The following is a 21382-nucleotide window of genomic DNA, read 5'->3' on the forward strand; positions in this document are numbered from 1 at the left end:
CAAGATCAGAATAGCTTCAGACTTCTCAAAAGCAACACCAGATACAAGAAGACATACTTTGAAATTTTTGAAGAAAAATTGTTTCCAACCTTGAATTCTATACTAGACTGAATTATCAATAAAGTGTGAGAGTTGAATAAAGATAGTCTCAGTTTCACCTATCTGAGGAAGTTACTGATGGATATAAATCAAGCAGAAGGAAGACACAAGACTCAGGAAATAGGAGGAAAGCAAAATCCCAAGGTGATAGTTATACGCTATACAAAGAGGACTTCACTCTGGATTGGAGCAATCAGATGGCTCTGAGAAAGATTTCTACAAGAAACTAAAAAATTGATGGCATATAGGGTTTCTGAATATCTTAAAGAGTTTGGTAACTGGCAAATAGTTGGATATTGATAAGGGAATACTATGAAAAAATTCCACACAAAAATTTGAAAACTTATTGATAAATAGATCAATATCTTAAAAAGCACAAACTACCACAACTCACCCCAGATAAAGTAGATGGTTTAAATAACCTGATAACTACTGAAATTGAATTTATAGTAATTTTTTTCACAAGGCTTCAACACTTTTGTTCAGCAGTCGGCTAAGTAACCCCATTCACATTCCCCTTCCCCCTCTTTACCACTAGCAGCAACCACGAGGCATGACTTTGGCCAACAGGTTACAAAGGGGAAGCCTATTGGGCAATCTTCCAGAAAACTTTAGCTTTCTTAATACAAAGGCACAGACTCAGAGGGTATGCCATTTTGCCCTCATTCTTTGCTCCTTTGCCCTTTTGTCTGCCTATTGTCTGAAATGCAAATGTGATGTATGGAGGCACAGCAGCCACCTCCTAACCATAGGCAAAGAACAATCAGGGCAAGGGCCAACAAGCAGAGGGTGAGGCAGAAGAGAGCTAGAAAGAGCCTGTGTCTAGGCTGTGTTATTATATGATGGCACCAACCCAGGAGTCCTTTCCCTTGAAGGAGAAAAAAAAAAAAACACCACTTTATTTGTGTAAGCTACTATTGGCCAGATTTTCTATTATTTGTCACCAAACACATTTCTAACAGATTCTTCACTCACAGGAGATTCTCAGCAGGACTAATACACTACAGCTACCATCTAAGACTATTAAAGGTTGAAAAGTCTGATAGCTGCTTAATATTCTCTGTTTCAGAAACCAAACTGCTGACACTGCCTTTTCCTTTCTCCTTTCTCTACAATATTTTCTGTTTCTTATTCTTCTCAGCTTGGCCTGAATTTGTATTATAATTAGACTCTTGCCAGTCATTCTCCTAATTGGATTGGGCTTTTGTTCTAGCTCAGACAGCTCAGAATTTTTTAATGGTCTTCCTAAACCATTCCAGCCCAAGGCAGTCACTCACTTCTTTGACCCCATAGCTCTTACTGTCTGCACTTCCCAACTGCCAATTCATCATGCCGCATCCCATGACACTTCTCATACAGCTTGCATAGAATAATCGATGTTTAGAGCTGGAAGGGACATTAAAAATCATCTTCTCCAGCCACCTCAGAGAATGTGAATTGTGGCTTAAATCTTGAATTTTTCTTTACCTCGTCATGGGTTTACCACTGATCATCCCAACTAGATCTTAAGCTCCAAGGGAAAAGAAAAATGAATAAATATTTGTTAAGTTACCTGCCATAAGTCAGACACTTTACACTCACTGTTAAAATTTAATTTTCACAGCAGTCCTATGAAATAGGCGTTAATCCCCATTTGCCAGGTGAAGGAACTAAAGCTCAGAGAGGGGTTACTTAGCAAAAGTGCCATTAGCCTAATTTTAGAAACTGAGACCTGATTCAGATTTTTAAAAATGCTCATTTGGGGTTTGTTAGGACTGCCTCCTAGGACACACAGATCCAGGATGCACTTGAATTGTGTTCTGCCAGACTACAAAATGAGAGAGACTGTAAAAGGCAAAAACTGCAAGGCTACAGTTAATTACATGAGTTACTTACTAAGAATTATAATTGGAGCTGGCAAGAAGTAAGGGTGATTGTTAAGTAAGGATTGGTTGAGGTCTGAAATAGTTGCATAGCTATAAGGGGAGATCTTGAGAACATAAGATTGCAGTTGGCAGGATTTGTTTTAAATGCAGCTGCTAGTTGTGTCCCTATTGGTTTAAAGAATGTTCAATTCTTAGTAGTTGAAGGGACATGTCTCAGAAGTTTAGGGACATGGCCACCCAACTCCATTTTTGTATACCTAAACTGTGATCACTCCACTATAATTTCAGTTTGTCATCAGTACAATACCTAGAAAGAGGGGAAGCCTATTCTGGCTCAGGTCTTAAGAAGTTTACGTGTCTTTAACCTCCCTCTAGGCTGTTAAACCACTTGAATGGATTTTGTCTTTGGGGGTTCTGCAACCTATAAACTTCAAGAAATTCTGCATTTTCTTCCCAGGCTTTCTCTCTAATAAGAGATTTAAAATATATCTGTGATATTTTGCCATATAATAAGAAATATCTGTATTTGGTCTTTATCTCAAATCCCTGACACAGGGCTCCTGAAACCTTTGTAAATTCCTGAGCACAGGGAGCACAGGGAGAAACTTTTTTCAAGGAGACTCTGGGTGGGCTCCTGGCTGGCTCCTGCATGAAGGATGATCACCAGAAAGACCAAGCCATGATTAGAATTTTTGAATTTTCATCTCTACTGCCCATCCTCCAGAGAGGGGAGTGGGACTGGAAGTGGATTTAGCAATTAACCATGGCTACATGAGGAAGCCTCCATAAAATCCCAATAGTTAGGGGCTCACAGAACTTCCAGGTGGGTGAACATGCACACACCGGTAGGTAGACACACCCCACTTCATGGGGACAGAAGCTCCTGTGCTCAGGACCCTCCCAGGTCCCTCTGTGCATCTCTTCATCTAGCTGTTCATCTGTACTGGTAAATGTGTTTCCCTGAGTTCTGTGAGCCACTTTTGTAAATTAATAGTACCTAAGGAGAGAGCTCGGAGAAAGGCATGGCAATCCACTCCACTATACTTGCCTGGAGAATCCCATGGGCAGAGGAGCCTGGAAAGTAACAATCCATAGGGTCGCAAAGAGTCGGACACAACTGAAGCTACTTAGCACAGCGCAACAAGGAGAGAGCTGTGAGAACCTCCTGATTGTAGCCAAGTCGGAAATTATGGGAAACCTAGAGACCCAGGGACTTAGGACTGATATCTGAAGTAAGTTGGGAGCAGTCTTGTGGGATTGAGCCCTTAAGTAGTGGAATCTGACACTATCTCCAGGTAGACAGTACCACAGTTGAATTAAATCGTAAATCCGCCTGGTTTCCTGGAAAATTGCTTGGTGTAGGGAAAATGCCCTCACATTTCACGACCAGAAGTGTCAGGCATGTTATGAATGTGACAGTAGTGTGAGAATAAAGAGAAGCACCGGAGAATTATAGGTTTTTTCCAACTCAGTATATCATAGCCAAATAAGATATTGGTTCTTTGTGTTTAATGTAACATGGTTAAGATGCAGTGCTGATAGAACAAAAATATTTTACTGTTTTGTTTTAGTGAAAAAATTGTTGGCTATCCATCATGATAAAATCTTATAACAAAAATACATATATTGTTAAGTTAATGTGGAAAAGTTTTTGTTCTATCTGAACAGCAGCAAACAAAAGTGCTTTGTAGAGAATAGCTTTGTAAGCTATTTGAGATCATTCATACCATTAAGAAAAAAATAATGGAAATATTTACAGCAATGAAATTTAGTAGTTCCAAGTTTCATAGAAATGTCAGCAATGTTTGATTCCATTCAGTAAACCAATTGTATCTTTATTTTTATCTGCAATATTCCATACTTTAATCTGGGCCTCGCAGGTTTTTAATTTGGAGATTGGAAATCTTTCAACTGTGTTACCTTTTTATAGAACTACCTTAATGCTAGATTGGCAATTAAAATGCAGGTGTATGAGGAAACCAGAATTGAAAGAGAGACGTGTACCCCAATGTTCATCACAGCACTGTTTATAATAGCCAGGACATGGAAACAACCTAGATGTCCATCAGCAGATGAATGTATAAGAAAGCTGTGGTACATATACACAATGGAGTATTACTCAGCCATTAAAAAGAATACATTTGAATCAGTTCTAATGAGGTGGATGAAACTGGAGCCGATTATACAGTGAAGTGAGCTGATTATACAGAGTGAAGTAAGCCAGAAAGAAAAGCACCAATACAGTATACTAACGCATATATTTGGAATTTAGAAAGATGGTAATGATAACCCTGTATGTGAGACAGCAAAAGAGACACAGATGTAAAGAACAGACTTTTGGACTCTGAGGGAGAGGGAGAGGGTGGGATGATTTGGGAGAATGGCATTGAAACATGTATACTATCATGTAAGAAACGAATTGCTAGTCTAGGTTCAATACAGGATACAGGATGCTTGGGGCTGGTGCACTGGGATGACACAGAGAGATGGTATGGGGAGGGAGGTGGGAGGAGGGTTCAGGGTTGGGAACGCATGTACACCCATGGTGGATTCACGTCAATGTATGGCAAAACCAATACAGTATTGTAAAGTAAAATAAAGTAAAAATTAAAAAAAATTTTTTTTAAATAAAGAATTTTAAAATTAAAAAAAAAAATGCAGGTGTAATTTTCCTCTAATGCCATCGCTATTGTTTAGGTAACAAGAAAAATCTTAGGTAATTGGCTTTGAAGAGTGCAATCCTATATCTGTCTTCTGTCTCTGATACAAAACACATTTGATTTTTAAAGTGCATAGATAATCTCTTCATTTTTTAAAAAAGTATAAATTTACATGTCTGCATTTTAAAAAGACTTTGGTCATAGTTTTAGATGCCTGATTTAATTAATGTGCATGCCACTTTGGGGAACATACCTTTGCCTTTATGAGTTTATTTATAACTTTCTAATTATATTATATACCGCTTAAGTATATAAACTCAAGACATGCAATGAGTATCAAACTTTTGAAAATACCACAGGTTATGGTAATTGGTTGTACATGCTTAAAACATTAACCAAAAATAAATAAGCTAAAAAATATATATATACATATATCTAATAGGTGTCTGTGTGTCACAAGGCCACACAGGCTTCTAGTCATGTGGATGATTATTCCTATTAAGCATAAGCCTCAACAGACAAGGACTATACCTTGCAGATCTTTATATCCATCAGGTCTAATACAGGAGAGTCTAATACACATTTGAAAGATGAATAAATGTGTTTCCTTGAAGGCCAGTCAGGTCCATACTTCTTTGAGTTTCTTCAGGTTGTTAACACCTTGTTTTGTCCAAAGTAAACAGCATTTACTAATTGGAATTAAGTGTTAAAAGAATGAAAGGGGAAAGTCTCCTTTGTCTTTCTCTTCAGGCTACCTGATTGTTCTAAATATTATGGAATATAATATATTCCATATATTATTTTCCCATCAGCGTGTTATGTCAGGAATTCAGGCAAACAAGATGTGCACTATGACCCAGCCATTTTACCCCTGAACTCTGTCTTTTCTTTGATTTGGTAACAATTTGTTAAAGAATACTTAATAATTATTACCCTGTTAAAATACTCTTTTAAAAAAATAGGATGCTAGGAGAAAATGAAGAAACCCAGCTTGTATGAATTCTGTTCATATTTCTTTTCCCCCACTTTGTTTATGAAGAAGTTTGCTGTTTATTCATTTATGTATTTAGCCATACCATGTGGCTTGTGGAATTTTAGTTCCCTGACCAAGGATTGAACCCTGCCTACGGCAGTTAAAGCAGAGAGTCCTAACCACTGGACCATCAGGTAATTCCCAGGAGCTTATAATTTATAAGGGAGGACTCGAAGTGATGTACCATCACAAAGCCAGTCCATGGGGATTTTTGATATCCTACATTGGCTTCTAAAAAATTGAATGAATAGTTCAGTTCAGTTCAGTCACTTAGTCGTGTCTGACTCTTTGCGATCCCATGAACCGCAGCATGACAGGCCTCCCTGTCCATCACCAACTCCCGGAGTTTATCCAAACTCTTCTTTACTGAGTTGGTGATGCCATCTAACCGTCTCATCCTCTGTTGTCCCCTTCTCCTCCTGCCTTCAATCTTTCTCAACATCAGGGTCTTTTCAAATGAAACACTATGTTCTTAATTATAAGCATGAGAAACTAACTCTGGCTTAGTTAGCAAAAGGAATTTGTGACATACTCTTGGTAGGCCCCAGAATCCAAAGGAAGGTGAAAGACAAGACTGAGGGCCATGCAGCCAGGAACACCACCTGAAATCACACAGCAGAGCTAACATATTCAGTCAAAACCGCACAGATATCACTATCGCAGTATATACACGGCAGCCTGCCCTGCAGACACAGCTATTGCTGCTAGAACCTCAGTCCCTGCTTCCCTAGAACTCTGTGTGGCCAATATGAGGCTTCCTGCTGTCCTTGATTCTTTGCATCATTAACTCAGAAGTTAAGGGCAGAGCCTACATCATGTAAGCAGATTGAGACTGAGCAGTAACTAAAGATGCACAGAGAGTTTGAGCCACTGACCCCTGTAGTCCAGTCCTATTCATGCTAATTTTCCAAGAACTACCTCCTACTCTCCTACTTTTGCCCTTTCCAAGTTTAGGATCCCTATACCAGCTTAGCAATTTGCACATTCATTGCCAAAATTAACACAGTTGGGTGCATTCAGTTAAGAAGTCTAATAGCCAAATGTTCTTGGTAAATGTTTATTGGGCTATTTTTAGACAGTAGTGATGTATTCAATTAATATTTGTGAATGTAAAACAGAAAGCCCTAAATGGTCATGACTGCAGTCTTCCAATATTCTTTTAAACTTCAGAACTAGCTCTTGAATAGAGTCTGTAAGTGCCTTGAGAAACCAATTAAAAACTTAATCCCTGTATGGAATGGTTTTCTTTCTCTTCATTACTGTGCAGTCTTGCTGCTTGCTGATCCATCAGCAGCACTGTCAATGACAGTCCCTCTCTAATAACCTTTAATCTGCCTAACAGACTGAGCAATCAAACAGCTCAGTGAAAATTTACTTGAGTTCAACAAATTCTTGGTTACACTTACTAATTTTTTCAAAAAGCTTCTAAGAGGGTAAGTGGTGGCTGAGAATATGATATTGATTCATGAGTTGCTTGGCATGTAGCTGCAAGTCTTAATTTCATGTACAAGGAAATGCTTTTAGCTGCAGGCACTTTTACATATGTTGACAACACAACAAGCTTATCCTCTAAAATCCTAGCGATGAATTTATTGCTGAAGTTTAGAGACTTTTCAGTAAAACCCATCCATGTCAGTAAAATCTATAGACAATAAACAATTTTTTGTACATGCGATATTTCAAGAGACTAAACTTATTTAGACTCAATTTATGTGTATCGAGTACAGACTGTGTCAAACACTGTTTAAGCCAGAGTTACAAACATTCTCTACACTGTTGTTGCAAACTCATAAGGGTAATAGATTAGATCCCACTTCACTGGTGAGGGAAACAAACTCGAGCCCCATGGGACTTACTGGAGATCGCAAGTGTAGTAGTTGGTAAACCCAGGGTTTGAGCCTGGCTCCCAATCTAAATCAGCTCTCTGCCTCAGTGGAACCATCCAGGGTGAGTAAGGGTTTCAGCATGACCGAGTGGTTAAGGTAGATTAAGCTTTAGGCAGAGATGTGTAACATCTAGCAATTCTTCTTTGATTAAAATGCCATGGGGGCTTCCCTGGTGGTCCAATGATGAAGAATCTGCCTGCCAACACAGGAGACGACAGTCCCAAGTCTGGGAAGATTCCACATGGCATGAGGCAAGTAAGCCTGTGCACCACAGCTACTGCAGCCCAGGCACCATAGAGCCTGTGCTCCGCCGTAAGAGAAGCCACTGCAATGAAAAACCTGAGCACAACGACAAAGACCCGGTGCAGCCAAAAAAAAAAAAAAAAGACGTAGATTAAGCCAATGATGACCCCAAATTGCTGGGATCTCATTGTGGCACTGCAGTTTGGCATCCTATTATTCAAAACTGAGTTGAAAGGAAGGACACCATCCAAAGTAAATGGGTGTTTCACCTGGCAAAAGGATGCCCCCAGATGATGGAGGATGGCTAAATAGAAACCTCCTCACATTTCACTGCATAGGTTTAGAAGGCAACAAATACAAGCAAAATAAAAGCACATATAAAATAATGATGTGCAGTGAAGTAAGTCAGACAGAGAAGGACAAATATATGACATCCCTTGTATGTGGAATCTAAAAAGAAAAGATACAAATGAACTTAAAAAACAGAAATGGACTCAGACTTAGAGAATGAACTTGTGGTTACTGGGGGAAGGAATGGTGGAAGGAATAGTTAGGGAGTTTGGTATGTGCATGTACACACTGCTGTATTTAAAATGTATAACCAACAAGAACCTACCTGCCGGGGTCCAACCCCGGTGGATCCAGGGAATTCGAAGGGTGAACGGCATAGGCGAGGAAAGCTTATTTATTTAATTAGAAATATAAAACAAATTAAGAAGAAATAGTATAGTAGGAAAATTTAGTGGAGAAAAGAGGCTGAATAACTTGGTTTATGTGGAAAGCCAATAAAGTTCCAGACAAGAAACTTGCACCATCTACGTTAGGCCACCGGCATCCTCTTGAATAGCAGGGGATGCCCCGCCTTGGGCTCCCTCTCTTGTGGATCTTAGAAGCCGGGGCAAGTAAGTAGACATGGCGAGCCTCCAAGCCCCAGATGGGAATTCAGCCTGAAAATAGAGTAAAGAGGAGACACAGGGAAACCAGTCCAGTGACTGGCCCTTCCTCTATTGTCCAGAAAGGCCTTTTATACCTTTTTTTACATAGAGATCAATGGATAATATATAAAATTATGCAGTGTCAGCAGCCCTGACTCTTATCGAGACCAGGCTTTCTTTCTGCATACCTAGTTGTATACACAAGTCTTAGGTGATTTACATCATCTTCTGGCCAGAGGGCCAATTAACATTTTACGGCCTTTTTTTTAATAAGGGTTTGTCAACCAGAAGACTTATTTATATTGTTCTTCCCAAAGTCTGGTGCCACTGTCAGAAAACACTAAATAAAGTTACATTCTTACATATCAAGGACACAAGAGGAGTGTAGTGATATATAACAAAGAAAAGTAATTAACTCCAAAGTCTAGGGTTGCTAACATCAAAACTACTATATTCCTATTTCTATATCCCAATTACATTGATTAATATCCTTCAGGTGCCTAAAAGATAAAGAATATGCAGGCCTGGCAGCAGTCATTGACTCAACAGTGAAAACCCATCACCAATATAATTTTTAGCTTTTTAGAAAAGGCTCTGTATCTCTAAGATGCTCTAAGCTTCGTGCCTCTCGTGGTTGAGGGGTTGTAAACAATTCACAAGTTGTAAAAAGTCCGGGGGAACCTGTTAGGCAAGTTAGAGAGCCATCAGAGGGGGTTTGAGCTGAAACATTCCTTTCAATGCAGAAGACTGAAGCCCTAAGTTAACTTTTTCTGGGCAGAAGAGTGGAAAGCACAGTACAATAAAATCAGGCCGACTCTAGTTTGGGGGGGTAGATGTTCAGGAAAACCCAGGGGGAACCCCTGAAGCCAGATCATGCCTTTGCATTTTGTTGGGCTTCCTTCCTCATGACCCTTGCCATGGGCGGGATTCCTCACGCTGGCTCCCGGCACCTACTGTATAGCATATAGAACTCTGCCCAGTGTTATGTGGCAGGAGGGGAGTATGGGAGAGAATTAATATATATATATATGTGTGCGGCTGAGTCTTTCACTGTTCACCTGAAACTATCACATTGTTAATTGGCTATACCCCAATGCAACATGGAAAGTTTTTAAAAAAATAATAATGATGTAGAAAATTGTCTTGCAATGTTTAGTGACTACATGATTGGATAGTCTATCACTAGGGCATGTATCAGAAAAGGCAATGGCACCCCACTCCCGTACGCTTAACTGGAAAATCCCATGGATGGAGGAGCCTGGTGGGCTGCAGTTCATGGGGTCACTAAGAGTCAAATATGACTGAGCGACTTCACTTTCACTTTTCACTTTCATACATTGGAGAAGGAAATGGCAACCCACTCCAGTGTTCTTGCTTGGAGAATCCCAGGGACGGGGGAGCCTGGTGAGCTGCTATCTTTAGGGTTGCACAGAGTCGGACATGACTGAAGTGACTTAACAGGGCGTGTATTTTGCAGTCTTTGTTTCCTTATTTAATCTCATGACTCCTTGTCAACATAACTCTGGACTTGTTGATTGGATACTAAAACTGGTCCAGGGGTTATTTAGCATGACTCCCAGAGCCATTTGGGTAACAAATTACCCATTACTCTGGTTCCATGACATGGAGTTCAGAATTACATCCATGCTATTACATGCTGTCATAGTTTGGAGGGGTTAAAAGCAATGAACAAAGAGTTTATTTAGCAGTACAAATACTATACTGGAGAAGGAAATGGCAACCCACTCCAGGGCTCTTGCCTGGGAAATCCCACAGACAGAGGAGCTTGGCAGGCTACAGTCCATGGGGTCACAAAAGTGTCAGATATGACTTAGTGACTAAACAAACAATGTGAGTGTGATATACTCCTGCAAATCTGGCATGGGTCCTATGATTCCCTGATACTTGTGGTATACCTGGCCAGGGTGCATTTGTCTCCAGCAAGTACCCGAGCAAGACCAAGACATCCTGGACTGCTTTAGCATTATGTATATGAGACTAGGTCTGACAGTCCTAGTCTTTGAAAGGTCTGATGGGAGCCTCATTTTCTCAGACTTACCATCCCCAACTGTGTATCTGCTGGTGTGGCCCCCTTGATGGGTTCTCAAGTAAAAGCACTTCTGACTGTTAATAGGAAATGAGAGTTGACTACCCAGCTAATCTGTTCTGACTTCATGCTGCACCTTCAAATATATAAACCTTGTTTGATTTACCCAAGTGTTGTTTGCTTCTGACTGTCCAGTCAGTGTGAGCCTATTATTCACATTTATCAAGTTGGTGTGTGTGCAGAACTAAATGTCTAAAATAATTCCCAGATCACTGATTTGCTGATTATAGACTCTTTGCAAAGGAGATGGGTAGATTTATGGTGAAACTGATACTGTTATGGTTCTTATCCTTACAAAATGTAATGAATGAAACTTCGAGAAAAGATTTCTATCACATCCATCTAAAATGAGTACTCTTTTAGATGTATCACATGATCTTAAACTAAGTTCTGCTAAATAACTCACATAGAAAGGAAAGTCTAGGGCAAAACAGACATCAAAATTTATGAAATGTGAAATGTGCTGTAAAGCAATAAAGCTTCTAGAAGGAAAGTCTTCAGGTAGCAACAGAGTCTAATGTATTTTTGTATGCGATATTGTGATATGGAAGGAGAAAGCTTTCAAAAGTAATTTGAAAATAATTTGAAGATCTAGGTATAGGTCTGTAGGAATGAATAATCTCTGGCAAACATTTTTATCTGCAACATACAATGTTAAATTAACTTCCACTCAACAGAAAGCTGCTCCTTCCACTGGGTTTACGGCTGATGGAGCTCTCACTCCATTTCCAACATCCATTTAACCATTTACCCATTTACCCTTATCTTTTACTGAGAAGTACTCCTTCCGTTTTATTTTATTGGCTTGCGGCTATTTTCTCTCTGTGGATCCAGGCCAGATGGGGAAAAAATGAACAAGGTTATTATTATGTCTCTGAAAAATCTTTAAAAGGCTATATGACTTAACAGAGTCATATTTCCAAGGACCAAGTAAATTATTGGGGGATATATTGCTCTCTGTTACAAAACGGCTTCATAGAGTTTAGCTATTTTGAAGGTTAGTATAGAGATTTGGTAAGCTTTGTGTTTCATTAATTTTCTGATTTTTATAATCCACTTCTATTTGTTAGTAGAAAGTATTGAGTCACAAAAGGAATAAAAGTTCTTTCAGAGGCTCTCATGATGAGACAGTGGGACTCCATTCATCAACCTTCTGGTTTCTACTCCCTTACTCCTTCAGTGGCCTTCCCATGTGGCTCAGTGATAAAGACTCCACCTGCTAAGCAGGACACCTGGGTTTGATCTCTGGGTCAGGAAGATCCCTGGGAGAAGAAAAAGGCAGTCCACTCTAGTATTCTGGCCTGAAAAATCCCATGGATAGAGGAGCCTAGCAAGGCTACAGTCCATGGAGTTTGCAAAGAGTCAGACATGACTTGATGACTAAACAACTCCTTCAGTTATAGATAATTAAATTAGCCAACTTAATATTACCTCAGAATTATCAGTTAGGTCAGTTTTACCTTTTTAAATCCAGGGAGTAGATTTTTTTTTTATTTTAATGTTTTAAACCCTGAAATGCCACATCCACAGAAAATCACACAGACCTTAAGTGGTACAGTTTAAAGAATTTTCACACACTGGACACAACTATGGAGACTGTGCCAACTGAGAAAAAGAACACAACCAGAACACCGATTGTCTCCCTTGCGCACTTACTCCATTCTCCTGACTTTGACACTGTAGACTACTTTTGTCTGTTTTTGAATTTATGTAAGTGGAAACAAACAGCATGTATTCTTTTGCTATGCTGTGCTTAGTCACTTAGTTGTATCTGACTCTTTGTGACCCCATGGACGGTAGCCAACCAGGCTCCTCTATCCATGGGGATCCTCCAGGCAAGGATACTGGAGTGAGTTGCCTTGCCCTCCTCTGGGGGATCTTCCCAACCCAAGGATCGAACCCAAGTCTCCCGCATTGTGGGCAGATTCTTTACTGTCTGAGCCATCAGGGAAGCCCATGTATACATTTGGGTCTGGTTTACTTCACCTTTATTAAATTCGTCCATGTTGGTACATGTAACAATAGTGTGTTCATTCTCATTGAATATTATATGATTTATTTATTTACTCTATTATTGATGACTTTGGGGTTGCTTTTCATTCAGGGCTATTATGAATAGTGCTGCTGTGAACATTCTTATACATGTCTTTGATGAACCTAGGTGTTCATTTCTGTTGGGGATTTATCTAGGAATTAATTGTGGTAGATCTCGTGGTATTGGCTATCTTTTCATTCTGGTAGGTTCAAAGGTATGTCTGAGTTGGCTCAGACCAGCTCTCAGGGACCAAAGGTTAAATTTGTAGTAATTTTGACAACTGGTTGTTAAAAATAACCATTATTAAAAATTAACTTATATAAACAAAAATAAGTTATATTAAAACAAAAGTATTCAAAATCTATCACCTCCTAATTACTGTACTACATTTAACTATCATTCTATGCTATTGAGTTTATTTATAGTAATTTTATCCATATGATGGAAATACTATATAATACATAATATTTATGCATCTCTTTAGCAATATCTTCTAGGTAGTATGAGATTGACCACAGTGGAATATTTATACTATGAAAACTGGGACATGCCACTAATCAGGGCTTGATTTATACAGACTTCAGAAAGTGATGGGGGAAATATTAATAATGCAGATTAAACTTAAAAGTTTCATGTATGTAGTTGGTATCTTGTGAATAGCTAAAAAAATTATCAAAGCATGGTTGAATTACAGCCTTAGATAAGGATGCAAAAGTTCAACAAAAATCAGAAAGAATTCTGTAAGAAACAGTTGGCTGTATGGAATTTACAGTAAAGAGTACACACTGTATATTTTATTATTTGCCAATTTGTGATACACACACATACACACTTTTCCTCCTTCTAGAAAGCCAATTGTCGAACATTTACCAGGATACCTCTGGTTATAGTGCTGTCACATTGTGATGTAATGTTTTCTTTCCCTGATGACTAAGAAAGTTGAACACATTTTCATAAGTTTATTAATCAGTAGATTATCTTTTTTTTGTAAAGTCCCTATTAATTTTAAGTCATTTTTCTTCTGTGTTCATTTCTCTATTGATTTGTAGGAATTCTTTATGTATTTTTGATAAAAGTCCTTTATTGAACATACGTATTGCATAGGTCTTCTAGTGGTGTTTTTTAAGTAGAGAAGTTCTTAATTTTCAGTTAGTACGGTCTTTGCTTTGTGGTTAGTGCTGTTCACGTCCAGTTTGAGAAATATTTGCAATCCCTGAAGTGGCCGTGTTTTCTTCTAGAAGCTTTGATGTTTTACTTTTCACATTTAGATCTGCAATCTAATAGGAACTGATTTTTCTTTAAGGTATGAGGTAGAAGCTAAGATTGATTTGTGTGTGTGTGCCGATGGACATTCAATAAGCTCAGAACCTTTGTTGAAAAGATCATCTTTTCACCACTGTATTTTAGTATTCCTTTTGTCATAGCCAAGGGACTGTGAGCCTGTCTTACAGGACAGTTTTAAATCAATGAAACACTGAATTTCGGCATTTGCCAACCATCTTAGCAATTCATCCAGAAGAGATTTTATTTCAGTTTGTTAGGGAACAATTTGTCTCGCCTCCAGTCAACAATGTTTATTGATTTTCACTGTAAACAAGACTCTGGGCTGAGCATAATCTTCTGCTCCCTGTGACCATCAACTCTATACACAGTCCCTTTATTCTTTTATCTTTTTCTCAAGCACCTTGACCCCGAAAGTCATAAAATAAGAATTTCTGTCAACATCTTATTTTTCTAGAGATTTGACATTATATCTTTTTGCTTTAAGTAACTTTCTTTCTTTATCTTTGGCTGTTCTGGGTCTTCAGCGCTGCGTGGACTTTTCTCTAGTTGCAGCGAGGGGAGGCTACTCTGTAGCTCTGGTGTGTGGGCTTCTCATTGTGGTGGCTTCTCTTGTTGCAGAGCAGGGTCTCTAGGGTGTGTGAGCTTCAGTAGTTTTGGCATGTGGGCTCAGTAATTGTGGCCCACTGGCTCTAGAGCACAGGCTTAACAATTGTAGCACACAGGCTTAGTTGTGCCACTGTATGTAAGATATTCCCAGATCAGGGGTCAAACCCACATCTCCTGCACTGGCAGACCCTTTACCACTGAGCCACCAGGGAAGCTCTTTATCATTAGATCTTTTCATAACTTTGCAAATTACTTTCTCTCAAATATTTCTTTTATAAAATTAAATTCTGATAACACATTCAGATTATCTGTTGACAAGTCAATATTTACTTTATAAACTTGTGAGAAAGAGTATATTTGTCAATAAAGAGTGACCTTTTTTTTTCCCCCCAAATCGGAAACAACAGATTTCCTTGACAGAATGACAATTTGGTTATTCGAATTTACAGAAAAAAACAACTTAGAAGTAATTGAAATAAATAAAATTCATTCAGGAAGAACATATGAATGAGAACATAATTTATTATATAAGTCAATTAATTTCTTAATTCTGTTATTGATTTTATTGTTTATAAAGAAAGCAAAAGCTCCACATTGCAATTGCCATGTAATTATGGATAGATTTTCTGTTCTTTCAGTTTGATTGTAAAATGTACCTAACCTTTCGCTAGAGGGCATCTTTACTCCATTTGGTCTTTTGTAAAGATGAACAACAGCAACTAATATTTTGCTTAATGTTGTCATGTTACCTTTCAACCTCTCCTGATCCTAAGGAGATCCTGATCCTAATACTAAAAGGACTCTTATAAACACACAATTTTTAAATTAACAGTTCTATCATATAACTCTTACTATTATGAATAGTAATTTTCCTTTACCCTTCTAGGTTCTGTGATCAGACCCCTTGTAATAACACACAGATTAAAAAGAGAAAAACATACAGAAGTTTTATTAACATATATACATCATGTATACATGGGAGATACCCGCAAAAACAGTAAAATACTCTAAAATGGCCCAATCCATGACTTGAAATACTATCTTCAGCTAAAGACAACAGAAAGATGTTGGGGACTAAGGGGGGCAGTTACAGGAGGTTATCAGGAAAAACACAGTAAACCGGGTAAGGTTGTTATGCAGATTTAAGCCAGCACCTTCTTCATGGATGAGTTTTGTGATTTAGAGTCATTCTCTTCCTGGTACAGAGAGGAAGACACAGTAATCAGTGGAGATTTCCATTCAGTTCAGTTCAGTACAGTTCAGTTCACTCACTCAGTCATGTCCGACTCTTTGTGACCCCATGAATCGCAGCACGCCAGGCGTCCCTGTCCATCACCAATTCCTGGAGTTCACTCAGAAACGTCCATGGAGTGAGTGATGCCATCCAGCCATCTCATCCTCTGTCGTCCCCTTCTCCTCCTGCCCCCAATCCCTCCCAGCATCAAAGTCTTTTCCAATGAGTCAACCCTTTGCATGAGGTGGCCAAAGTACTGGAGTTTCAGCTTTAGCATCATTCCTTCCAAAGAACACTCAGGGCTTATCTCCTTTAGAATGGACTGGTTGAATCTCCTTGCAGTCCAAGGGACTCTCAAGAGTCTTCTCCAACACCGCAGTTCTAAAGCATCAATTCTTCGGTGCTCAGCCTTCTTCACAGTCCAACTCTCACATCCATACATGACCAAAGGAAAAACCATAGCCTTGACTAGACAGACTTTAGTCGGCAAAGCAATGTCTCTTCTTTTGAATATACTATCTAGGTTGGTCATAACTTTTCTACCAAGGAGTAAGTGTCTTTAAATTTCATTGCTGCAGTCACCATCTGCAGTGATTTTGGAGCCCCCCAAAATAAAGTCTGACACTGTTTCCACTGTTTCCCCATCTATTTCCCATGGAGTGATGGGACTGGATGCCATAATCTTCGTTTTCTGAATGTTGAGCTTTAAGCCAACTTTTTCACTCTCCTCTTTCACTTTCATCAAGAGGCTTTTTAGTTCCTCTTCACTTTCTGCCATAAGGGTGGTGTCATCTGCGTATCTGAGGTTATTGATATTTCTCCCGGCAATCCTGATTCCAGCTTGTGCTTCTTCCAGTCCAGTGTTTCTCATGATGTGTCTGCATATAAGTTAAATAAGCAGAGTGACAATATACAGCCTTGACGTACTCCTTTTCCTATTTGGAACAAATCTGTTGTTCCATGTCCAGTTCTAACTGTTGCTTCCTGACCTGCATACAGATTTCTCAAGAGGCAGGTCAGGTGGTCTGGTATTCCCATCTCTCTCGGAATTTTCCACAGTTTATTGTGATCCACGCAATCAAAGGCTTTGGCATAGTCAATAAAGCAGAAATAGATGTTTTTCTGGAACTCTCTTGCTTTTTCCATGATCCATGGATGTTGGCAAATTGATCTCTGGTTCCTCTGCCTTTTCTAAAATCAGCTTGAACATCAGGAACTTCACAGTTCACATATTGCTGAAGCCTGGCTTGGAGAATTTTGAGCATTACTTTACTAGCATGTGAGATGAGTGCAATTGTGCGGTAGTTTGAGCATTCTTTGGCATTAGATTTATTTGGGCTTGGAATGAAAACTGACCTTTTCCAGTCCTGTGGCCACTTGCTGAGTTTTCCAAATTTGCTGGCATATTGAGTGCAGCACATTCACAGCATCATCTTTCAGGATTTGAAACAGCTCAACTGGAATTCCATCACCTTCAGTAGCTTTGTTCATAGTGATGTTTCCCAAGGCCCTCTTGACTTCACATTGCATGATGTCTGGCTCTAGATTAGTGATCACACCATCGTGATTATCTGGGTCGTGAATATCTTTTTTGTACAGTTCTTCTGTGTATTCTTGCCACCTCTTCTTAATATCTTCTGCTTCTGTTAGGTCCATACCATTTCTGTCCTTTATCGAGCCCATCTTTGCATGAAATGTTCCCTTGGTATCTCTAATTTTCTTGAAGAGATCTCTAGTCTTTCCCATTCTGTTCTTGTCCTCTATTTCTTTGCATTGATTGCTGAAGAAGGCTTTCTTATCTCTTCTTGCTATTCTTTGGAACTCTGCATTCAGATGCTTATATCTTTCCTTTTCTCTTTTGCTTTTCGCCTCTCTTCTTTTCACAGCTATTTGTAAGACCTCCCCAGACAGCCATTTTGCTTTTCTGCATCTCTTTTCCATGGGGATGGTCTTGATCCCTGTCTCCTGTACAATGTCACGAACCTCATTCCATAGTTCATCAAGCACTCTATCTATCAGATCTAGGCCCTTAAATCTATTTCTCACTTCCACTGTATAATCATAAGGGATTTGATTTAGGTTATACCTGAATGGTCTAGCGGTTTTCCCTACTTTCTTCAATTTAAGTCTGAATTTGGTAATAAGGAGTTCATGATCTGAGCCACAGTCAGCTCCTGGTCTTGTTTTTGTTGACTGTATAGAGTTTCTCCATATTTGGCTGCAAAGAATATAATCAATCTGATTTCGGTGTTGACTGTCTGGTGATGTCCATGTGTAGAAATTTCTCTTGTGTTGTTGGAAGAGGGTGTTTGCTATGACCAGTGCATTTTCTTGGCAAAACTCTATTAGTCTTTGTCCTGCTTCATTCCGCATTCCAAGGCCAAATTTGCCTGTTACTCCAGGTGTTTCTTGACTTCCTACTTTTGCATTCCAGTCCCCTATAATGAAAAGGACATCCTTTTTGGGTGTTAGTTCTAAAAGGTCTTGTAGGTCTTCATAGAATCGTTCAACTTCAGCTTCTTCAGTGTTACTGGTTGGGGCATAGACTTAGATTACCGTGATATTGAATGGTTTGCCTTGGAAACGAACAGAGGTCATTCTGTCATTTTTGAGATTGCATCAAGTACTGCATTTTGAATTCTTTTATTGACCATGATGGCAACTCCATTTCTTTTGAGGGATTCCTGCCCGCAGTAGTAGATATAATGGTCATCTGAGTTAAAATCACCCATTCCAGTCCATTTCAGTTTGCTGATTCCTAGAATGTCGACGTTCACCCTTGCCATCTCTTGTTTGACCACTTCCAATTTGCCTTGATTCATGGACCTGACATTCCAGGTTCCTATGCAATATTGCTCTTTACAGCATCGGATCTTGCTTCTATCACTAGTCACATCCACAACTGGGTATTGTTTTTGCTTTGGCTCCATCCCTTCATTCTTTCTGGAGTTATTTCTCTACTGATCTCCAGTAGCATATTGGGCACCTACTGACTTGGGGAGTTCCTCTTTCAGTATCCTATCATTTTGCCTTTTCATACTGTTCATGGGGTTCTCAAGAAAAGAATACTGAAGTGGTTTGCCATTCCCTTCTCCAGTGGACCACATTCTGTCAGACCTCTCCACCATGACCCGCCCATCTTGGGTTGGCCCGCTGGCATGGCTTAGTTTCATTGAGTTAGGCAAGGCTGTGGTCCTAGTGTGATTAGACTGACTGGTTTTCTGTGAGTATGGTTTCAGTGTGTCTGCCCTCTGATGCCCTCTTGCAACACCTACCATCTTACTTGGGTTTCTCTTACCTTGGGCATGGGGTATCTCTTCACGGCTGCTCCAGCAAAGCACAGCTGCTGCTCCTTACCTTGGATGAAGGGTATCTCCTCACCACTGCCCTTCCTGACCTTCAGCGTGGGATAGCTCCTCTAGGCCCTCCTGCGCCCATGCAGCCACCACTCCTTTCCCTTAGAAAAGGGTAAATTTCCCTTAGAAAAAAGATTTCCCTTAGAAATATATGATTTCCCTTAGAAAAGGGTAAATTCAGCTCTTTTTCGGAGCTTCTCCTGTGCCTGCTGTTTCTTAAAATAATAATAATAACAATCAGTTCAAAATAATCCTTATGCCAAAGAGGTATGTTTTGGAGTGGCATATTCTGCTACTTTTCATTCCATCCATTGAAAGTTCCCTGCTAAGTTTCACAGTCTTTGTGAAGTTGGTAGTCTCACTGAACTAGTCTCTTAGTACTGAGAATAGGTCAGTTCAGTTACAGAGTTGTGTCTCACTTCAGAAGGTGGTGTAAGGGAGGAAAAATAATTTCCCCTCTATCCTCCCAGGTTTTTGGCTGAGACCCACCTGTAATAGAAAGAGTAATAGGAGATAAACAAACATAATTATATGGGAGTCCCCTCCCCCTACCCCCCTACAAAGACATGAAACTCAAAGTGAGCGAAGCAGGACACTTTATACTGTTATAGCCATGTGTTCCAGGAAACAAACTCACTCAGAAGGACAATACAGATAGTGGAGTGCAGTTTATTACACCAGCGGGCCCAAGGCAGAGTCTCCTCTTAGCCAAGGACCCCCACCGGTTTTTTGAAAACCTTATATACCCTAAGTGTACGTGCTCAAAGCCACCTCTCCAAATTCTCTGAAACTAATCCGAACAAAAGAAAGATACAATCAAAGTTAACCCGTGATTCATGTAACTTAAGCCTGGGTAGTTAACAGTGGACAATTATCAATAGAACTGTGGTCATACCCCAATAAGCACAATAGAATTTATGATTCTATTTAGTTACACAGATAATTAGTGTATTCTTTTAGGTGACGGAGAGTCTAGGTATAAGCCCTGTGGCTCTTTCGTCTGGGGTGTCTGGTTTTCCAGTTGGTATGTCCTTTCCATAGATACTGGGCATATAGCTCAAAGCCCACAGTCCATCCCAAGATGGAATCCTGCTTTCAAGATGGAGCCTGTTCCATCTGTTTCCTCCTTCAATACTTTTTAGACAAAGAAACAACAAACATGTGAAGAATTGAAAAGACAAGAGGGTTTTGGCTTAGAGTAGTAACGTGATGAAGTAGCAAGGTTTGTTTCTACAGCTTTCTTGGTCCTAAATTCCCTGTCTCTGGTGATAAAAATGCCTTCTACCCTCCTGGTACAGGGAGGGTACCTTGCACATGAGAGATTTATCTCCTACTTTTAGGGGGGGACAAAATAAGGTCAGAATTCTTACATCAGCCATTTCTAAAGTAACTTTAATTCAAAATAGTCAGCATACCAATGTGGCATATTTTAGGGTGCTAGTAAAGTAATGCTCAAAATTCTCCAAGCCAGGCTTCAGCAATACGTGAACCGTGAACTCCCTGATGTTCAAGCTGGTTTTAGAAAAGGCAGAGGAACCAGAGATCAAATTGCCAACATATGCTGCATCATGGAAAAAGCAAGAGAGTTCCAGAAAAACATCTATTTCTGCTTTATTGACTATGCCACAGCCTTTGACTGTGTGAATCACAATCAACTGTGGAAAATTCTGAAAGAGATGGGAATACCAGACCACCTGAGCTGCCTCTTGAGAAATCTGTATGCAGGTCAGGAAGCAACAGTTAGAACTGGACATGGAACAACAGACTGGGTCCAAATAGGAAAAGGAGTACGTCAAGGCTGTATATTGTCACTCTGCTTATTTAACTTATATGCAGAGTACATCATGAGAAACGCTGGGCTGGAAGAAACACAAGCTGAAATCAAGATTGCTGGGAGAAATATCAATAACCTCAGATATGCAGATGACACCACCCTTATGGCAGAAAGTGAAGAGGAACTGAAAAGCCTCTTGATGAAAGGGAAAGAGGAGAGCGAAAAAGTTGGCTTAAAGCTCAACATTCAGAAAATGAAGATTATG

Source organism: Ovis canadensis, chromosome 1 (genome assembly GCF_042477335.2).
Source record: "Ovis canadensis isolate MfBH-ARS-UI-01 breed Bighorn chromosome 1, ARS-UI_OviCan_v2, whole genome shotgun sequence".
In the NCBI taxonomy this organism is placed as follows: Eukaryota; Metazoa; Chordata; class Mammalia; order Artiodactyla; family Bovidae; genus Ovis; species Ovis canadensis.